This window comes from Enhydra lutris, unplaced genomic scaffold (assembly GCF_002288905.1).
Source record: "Enhydra lutris kenyoni isolate GAN:26980312 unplaced genomic scaffold, ASM228890v2 scaffoldscaffold41, whole genome shotgun sequence".
NCBI classification, from domain to species: Eukaryota; Metazoa; Chordata; class Mammalia; order Carnivora; family Mustelidae; genus Enhydra; species Enhydra lutris.
The window spans coordinates 11,790,403-11,798,478 of NW_019154125.1; the positions used below are offsets into that span (position 1 = coordinate 11,790,403).

The 8,076-nt window shown below is 40.2% G+C and overlaps 1 pseudogene; it reads left to right on the plus strand.

Annotated features, from left to right (window-relative positions):
* Nucleotides 1-1,960: 1,960 nt before the first annotated feature.
* Nucleotides 1,961-2,197, plus strand: LOC111155401 (annotated as a pseudogene).
* Nucleotides 2,198-8,076: the final 5,879 nt, after the last annotated feature.

The window sequence follows — 8,076 nt, forward strand, 5'->3', positions numbered from 1 at the left end:
AAATTCTCAAAGAACCGTTTTCTAACATGGTAACAATGACAATGATGACCCACAACCTAAGAAAGGTCCCTACATTTTCTAATGGTTAAAAAAAATTGAGTAACATTTTGTGATGCATGAAAATTCTATGAAACCAAAATTTCAGTGTCCATAAACAAAATTGTACTAGAACAGCCAGCCGCTCATCCTCTTAGGCATTGCCTATGGCTACTTTCGCACTATCATGCAGAATGGAGTACAAGAGAGAGTACTTAACCCCCAAAGCCTAAAATATTTACTCTCTGGTCCTTTATGAAAGAAGCTTGCCAACCTCTGCTTCAGGCCATTCACCCTACCCCACAAATCTTTAAGACTTTATGATCATATTATCCTTCTCCTTACTAGTGAAGGAGTATGATCTGGTTCCATGCTACTACTTTGCCCTCCTTTACCCCTTTCTTTTCAATCCTATAAGTCACATGATATAACAACACAAAATTTTTCATCATGTCCAGAAAATAAAGTGTCAGTCACATTTATCAGTCTTTGTTTAATAATAGTCCCTTCCACCTAGAATTCTCTTCTTCCTTCTGAATATGAAAATCTCTACTCAAGAACCCAATTTGCTTTTATTTTACATACAATAAAGTGAACAGATTTAACTATACAGATTGATGAGGTTTGCAGATATACACAGTGTGTAACCAACACCCAAATTAAGACATGGATCATTCCTCACCAATGCAGAAAGTTCCCTCTGTAACCACTCTTCTGATAACAATCTCTTTTGATTAGTTTTTTTTAATCTCTTCTTAAATTTTCCATAAATGAAATCAGACAATATGTGCTATTTTTGTATCTGGCTTCTTTAGCTCAGCATATTTATGAGACTCACCTGTGTTGTGTTTATCACTTTGCCCTGCTGTCTAGTATTCCACTGTATGAGTAAACTACTATTTGTTTATTCCATTCTTGTTAATGGCCACTTGGGTTGTTTCTGTCTTGAGGCTATTATGAATGAAGTGTCTATGAACATTTTTCTACAAGTCTTTTTGTGGACATAGTCTTTGTAGTTCTTAGGAATGGCTGGGTCCTCAGCTCTGTGTTTGTTTAACCTTGTAAAGAACTGCCAAGTAGGGGAGCCTGGGTGGCTCAGTGGGTTAAAGTCTCTGCCTTGGGCTCGGGTCATGATCCCAGGGTCCTGTGATCAAGCCCTGCGTCAGGCTCTCTGCTCAGCAGGGAGCCTGCTTCCTCCTCTCTCTGCCCGTCTCTCTGCCTACTTGTGATCTCTGTCTGTCAAATGAATAAATAAAAATCTTTAAAAAAAAAAAAAAAAGGAACTGCCAAGTGGTTTTCCATGGTAGCACACCATCTTACAGCCTCTCCAGCAATGTAGGAGAGGTCTGGTTGCTTTACATCCTTATCAACATTTGGTATTTTCACTCTTAATAAGTGTAAGATATATCTCATTGTGGTTTTTTTATTTGCATTTCCCTGATGACTAATGATGTTTGGCACCTTTTCCTGAGCCTATTGGCTATGTGTGTATATTTTTGTGTGACATATTCGTTCAAGTCTTTTGCCCATTTTTCAATTGGGTCATTTGTCATATTGTTGATCTACAAGGTTACATATTCTAAATCAAGTCCTGCAAATATTTTCCCTGCAAAATTTTTCTCAGATGCAGTTTCTCTTTACATTTTCTTAGCAATGTCTTTTGATGAGCAGAAGATTTTAGAACTTATTATTCTTTTCCATTGATCTATTTGTTCTATTTACACCCATGCTATACTGTCTTAATTGCTATAGCTTTACATCTTTTGTTCTTTTTTTCAAGACTATCATAAATCATTTGCATTTTCATAAACATTTTTACAATCATCTTATCAACATCTAAAAAAAAGTTAAATTAAATTAAAAGAAGCTCCCGCCAACGTGCTATTCTGACGGCAGAGTGGAGGATTACCCTGTGCCCCACAAAATGGAGCTTGAGGCTATGAGCAGATCCACCGGCCCAGGAAAGCCAGCTGTCTTCCCACATCTGACCACAGTGCAGTTGGCCACTGGCATGTGCTTCACCACCTGGTCCTTTGTTTATGAGGTTACCTCTACCAGGTACACCTGGGATTTCTACAAAGACCAGCTGATCTTGGTGACCTTGTTCTTCTTGGGCTTTGGAGCCCTCTTCCTGCTGCTCTGGATTGGCATTTATAGATGAGGCGCCAACAGTTCCAAATGGGTGGCTTCACCGAACCCCTGCTTTTTTAAATGACTCTTTTTAGAGAGTCTATTTATTTATTTGAGATAGAGAGAACACAAGCTGGGGAGAGGGAACGGCAGACTCCCTGCCAAGCAAGGAGTTTGACACAGGGCTCTATCCCAGGACCCTGAGGTCATGACCTGAGTGGAAGGCAGATGCTTAACTGACTGAGCCACCCAGGCAACTCTTAAATTAATTTTGTAACTGTTGTTGGAGATGTCGCACCTGCTGCTCACAGTAAAGGCAGATGTGTGACTATGAAAAAATTAAAACTAACACTAAAAAATAAGAAAACTAAAGATCCTGGTGGATTTTGGTTAGATTTCACTGAATCAATAAATCAATTTGGAGATAATTGATATCTTTTTTAAGAAAATTGAGTCTTCTGGTCAAAAATATGGTTATCCTTCGACTCATTTATGTCCTCATTAATGTCTCTCTGCAATGCTCATTTAGGTCTTAGTATGGAGTAAGGAGTATAATTTAATTTTATTGTTTTATTTTTGTTACTGTCAGTATATAGAAATACATTTCTCAGGGGTGCCTGTGTCCCTCAGTCTGTTAAGTGTCTGCCTTCAGCTCAGATCATGATCCCAGGGTCCCAGAATAGAGCCCAGGGTCAGGCTCCCTGCTCAACAGGCAATCTACTTGTCCCTCTGCCCCTCCCCCTCACTTGTGCTCTCTTGCTCTCTCTCAAATAAATACATAAAATCTTTTAAAAATTTTAAAAAAGAATAAATTTTTCATATTGACTTTATATCCTACAACTTTAAATTTACTTCTTAGTTCTAACAGTTATTTTGTAGAGTCTTATGGATTTTCTGTATAATTATGTCAAAGTTTAAATGTCGCCTTTTTTTGAACCTTCCTATGACTTTCCTGGACAGAATTTGTTATCCACCTCTCCATGAAATCCCACAATGCTTTGTTGGTATCCATACCTCCATCATGACCATTATTATCAATGTTGTAATCGCCTGTTTACCTATTGTGCTCTCAGTAAGAAATGAATCATTTTTTCATTTCATGTTTTCACTCCCTGACATATTTGGGTAATGAGTGAATGAATGAATATATATTTGAGCTTTCTGGAATTATTTATTCCAAATAAATACTCCAAATATTGCTTACTCCAAATAGTATTTCTGGCCCTATTGGTATGCCTTCTACATGTCTCATTTTAAAACCAAACAGCGGCAGACAACTGGGTGGCTCAGTCAGTTAAGCATGTGCCTTTGACTCAGGTCATGATCCCAGGGTCCTGGGATCGAGTCTCACACAGGGCTACCTACTCAGCGGGAAATCTGCTTCTCCCTCTGCCCCTACCCCGCACCCGTGCACTTGCTCACTCTCCTCATGAACATGCAAACATAAATAAATAAAAGCTAAACTCAAAAACAAGAAAAAAATCAAAGAGTGAACCACAGAGTTGAAATTTCTGTCCAGTAACAGCACAGAAGTAAACATGATTGATGCTCCCTGAAAGGTAGGAGCTTGGAAAACTTCATACTGTGTATATTGTTAACTTAATACTGTTACAAGTATGTGACCCCTACTCAAATATCACACCTCTCCTTTCCTTCTTTTCTCAAAAATAGCTAGAACAATGTAACAGTATATTTTAAAGAGAATCTGGGACTCTCCGTGTTACAATGTTGTATCCTTAGGGGGATAAAGTGCAGAATCAGGAGAGGAAGATAATCCAGGGAGTACAGAAAGCATTGGCAAAGTGAAAGAACCCCCAGTCTCCCCACTACAGGACCTTGGAGAGCTTACTCCTTGAACCTGGTCTTTCTCAGATCTACCACACATCTGGGACCAATTGATCTAAAGGACTTCCTGCTCTGAAATTCTCCTAATGCTTATGGCTTGGATAGAAAAGCCTTCCATATTGCTAACCAGTGTTGATAATGCAGTACTATTTGCACTCCTATCTGCATGGTCAACAAATCAACTTATTATTTAACAAATGTTTCGTGTATTCCTACAATGTAAGATTCCTTCCTTAGTGAGCACGTACTCCCTAGTGACAAGGCAAATGAGAGACAATCTGCACCCTTATGGGATGTAAAAGCCCTAGTTAATGTAGTGAAGGCTTCTCATTCCCATCCAAGGAGAACGCTTCCAGTTTCCTTCCTTGCAGGAAGCTAAGAGAAGTGAGTGTGCAGCTAACATCAAGTGTGGCTCATGTTTTCACACACTCTCCTCCCTTCCCCATTTCCCCGAACATAAGTTTGTACCTATAAACAGAAAGTTTCACCAGGATCCTCATATCCTATATATAACCAGCTCAAAGGCCAGCTCTTAATCCATCAAGCATTTGATGGAAAGAAAACAGGAAGGAAAAAAGGAAGTATCCTCTGCCCTCACGAAGCTTCTCAGCCAGCCTTTCCAAGTTTTCAAGCCTCACTGAGAAGATGTTTGTTATGGTTGAGTATGGCAGAGTTGAACCCACCTTGACCAACTGGATAGAGCCAGAAGATCATGACAGCATGGAGGATATTCTAGAGATGCATGTTTTGAGGGTGTAGTTCCAGAACTCTCTGGGAGAAGCTGAGGTTAGGATTCCTACCCAGAGTTTCCCATCTGTGGTTCTGCAGTCAGTTTAGAGAGTTGTGATCAGAATTCTTTTAATCAAACACATATTGAAGTGGATAAGAATAAATTATGTTTCATGAAACTTTGTTTCAGTTGAGAGCGTGTGTGTGTGTGTGTGTGTGTGTGTGTGTATTCTATATCCTGGCTTGTATATAAAATCTATTCCAGCTGTGGGTCTCAGGCAAAAGGCATGCCATTCTCCACCACAGACAACCAGTTCTTTTCATTTAAGAGCAAAACAGACCATGAAAGGCATAATATCTCCAAGAGGATAGAAATAGGGGAATTGGTTTTTCTCAGGGAGGAGGTGGAGGAAGGGTAACCTTGCCTTTCTAGTAGTTACTGGGAGAGCTGGGGGGTAGGTAAGCTTCAATCACGAGGAAAGCCACAATTAGCTTATCTCCCTGATAAGTCAGGCACTTCCCTCTGAGAATCCACCCTTTAACACCTTCTTTGGTGAACCAGAATTTTAAAAAACTAAGGACATCATTTTTTTTTTTTTTTTATGTTTCTTGATTATATCTTTCTCTTCTGGTTTGCCTTAGATCCAAGAACAGCAGAAAATGTATTTTGTTTTGTTTGTTTGGTTTTTTAAGGTTTTATTTATTTGTTTGACAGAAAGAGAGTACAGGAGAGCATCAACAAGGGGAGCAGCAGGCAGAGGGTGAGGGAGAAGCAGACTCCCCGTTGAGCAAGAAGCCAAATGTAGGGCTTGATCCGAGGACCTTGGGATCATGACCTGAGCTGAAGACAGTCACCCAATCAAGTGAGCGACCCAGGAGCCCCAAGAAAATTTATTTTGTGGGTGTTTTTTAGCACCTACACTATTCAGGGGCCAGACATTCAAATCTTGGTTCTGCTGCTTACAAGCTATGTAATCCAGCACAAGTGACTAACTTCTCTCTGCCTCAGTTTCCATTGTAAATGGAGATAACTATGTTGTAGAGATCAAATAAGAGTATATGAAATGTATTTAAATATATGAAAAGAAGCACCAGAAGCACCCTTGATTATTACCCATCCTGACACTGCCCTAGCAGTGAAATGTTCCTCTCTGGTCTAATGGAGCTGTGTTCCACTTGGGAAATTCGAAGATATGCTTCTAGCCAACATATTTTGGACAGCATGGTGATATAAGGAGAAGAATATGGCCTCCAGAGCCTAGACCGGGGCTCGAACTCTTAGCCTATTTATTGCCTCACCAAGTGACTTTGTAATTTAATTAACATCTGGCTCCCACCCCTCTCTAAAATGAGTATCTAATACTCACTGGGTAGGAGACAATGGAACGACCTGTTAATTTTCTCCTTTACCCTTTATAACAACTTCCTAGGAAGACGAATGGTAATCCTAGTTCCAGGGCCCCTCGCTATGCTTTCCAGAAATTCTTGGTGATTATTTCCAAGTCAACTTATAGTACAAGGCAAAGGGTGCCTGTATAATAAACTATATTCCAGATGCAAAGAACAAATTGTCATTCCCACAGGAATTGCCCTATCCTCATGGAATGTTTTTCTTAATAAAATTATTTAAAAGGCTAAAAATAGGGGCGCCTGGGTGGCTCAGTGGGTTAAAGCCTCTGCTTTCGGCTCAGGTCATGATCCCAGGGTCCTGGGATCGAGCCTCGCATTGGTCTCTCTGCTCAGCAGGGAGCTTGCTTCTTCCTCTCTCTCTGCTTGCCTCTCTGCCTACTTGTGATCTCTGTCTGTCAAATAAATAAATTTTTTTAAAAAGGCTAAAAATAAAGATTTTTAAAGAGTCATAATTCTCTTTAATAAACAAAGCAAATGAGAAAAGAGGAAAAAGAGAGAGAAAGAGAAATCAAGAAACAAACTCTTAACTAGAGAGAACAAACTGATAGTGGGGGTGGTTGGGTGACATTGGTGATGGGGATTAAGGAGGGCACTTGTTGTGGACACCAGGTGTTGTATAGAAGTGTAGAATCACTATATTGTACACCTGAGACTAATATAACACTGTACGTTAACTAACTGGAATTTAAAGAAAAACGTGATTTTAAAAAGGGTCAGAATTCCCCTTCTTACCACAACTATTTCTGTTGTTAGCTATTACTTTGCAGTCTTTGTCTACATGCAGATACGGTTTCTCCTAGTTTCTGTCACATAATAAACTATTCACACTCTACTTTCCTATGTGACATTGCTCATTTATCAGCAGAGTTCTCACATTATCCCATAAAGTAGCTCCAGAATTGACCACCATGTGGAAGTTTTATAACATCGGATATGAACATTGTATTCAAGTTTATGCTATAACAAGTCTCTTTATTTTTTTTTAAGATTTTATTTATTTGACAGAGAGAGAGATCACAAGGAGGCAGAGAGGCAGGCAGACAGAGAGAGAGGGGAAGCAGGCTCCCTGCTGAGCAGAAAGCCCATGCGGTCTCAATCCTGGGACCCTGGGATCATGACCTGAGCCCAAGGCAGAGGCTTTAACCCACTGAGCCACCCAGGGGCCCCAACAAGTCTCTTTATGAGCACAGATTTACTCTTGTGCACTTTTCTCTTTGTAGATTATATTCTTCGGAAAAATTATGAAGGCTTTGATGTTTTACATTTATAATGCATTCCCCCTTAAAAATGAAAATGGCCCCTTTGTTAACAAATGATAGATTCTTCATCTAATGTGGCCAAGAATTTGATCTGGGAGCTGATTTCATACTTGGAGAAATTGGGGTATAAGCACATTCAGACAGACCAGCCACTTATGCAAGCACCCATCTCATTTAAATGACCAGGGAAAGCAATGCTGTGTGTCTCAGCAGTGGAGTCTCATGGAACATCACCAAGCATTTCGGGAGACAAAAATCACCCTGCACTTAATGAAGTCTACCACAGAAGGAAAGACATGGGGGAGGGAGAACAGGAAGACAGTTAGGACAAATAATCTGTTGCACATACACTGTGTGTAGCAAGAGCAAATTGAAAAGGAGCTCAGCATGCTTGAAGAGGTAGGATGTAAACCTGTCCTAAATGGGTATTATGTCCTATCGAAGTCTATTGTTTCATGGAGCCCAGGCCTAACAATGTCCCATTGTGGCAAATGCAAAGACAAGCTGGTTAAATCCCAGTTTTCCCTTCATTTTCAGTCTCCAGGACTGTAACCCTGAGGACGGGACTGCTCTCCCTGCCTGGGCTGCCTCCCCTGCTGGCGTGTAAGTAAGGATGGTTTACAAGCGCCTGGATCTGATTTGAGGGCGTTAAAAATCTTTCGACCTT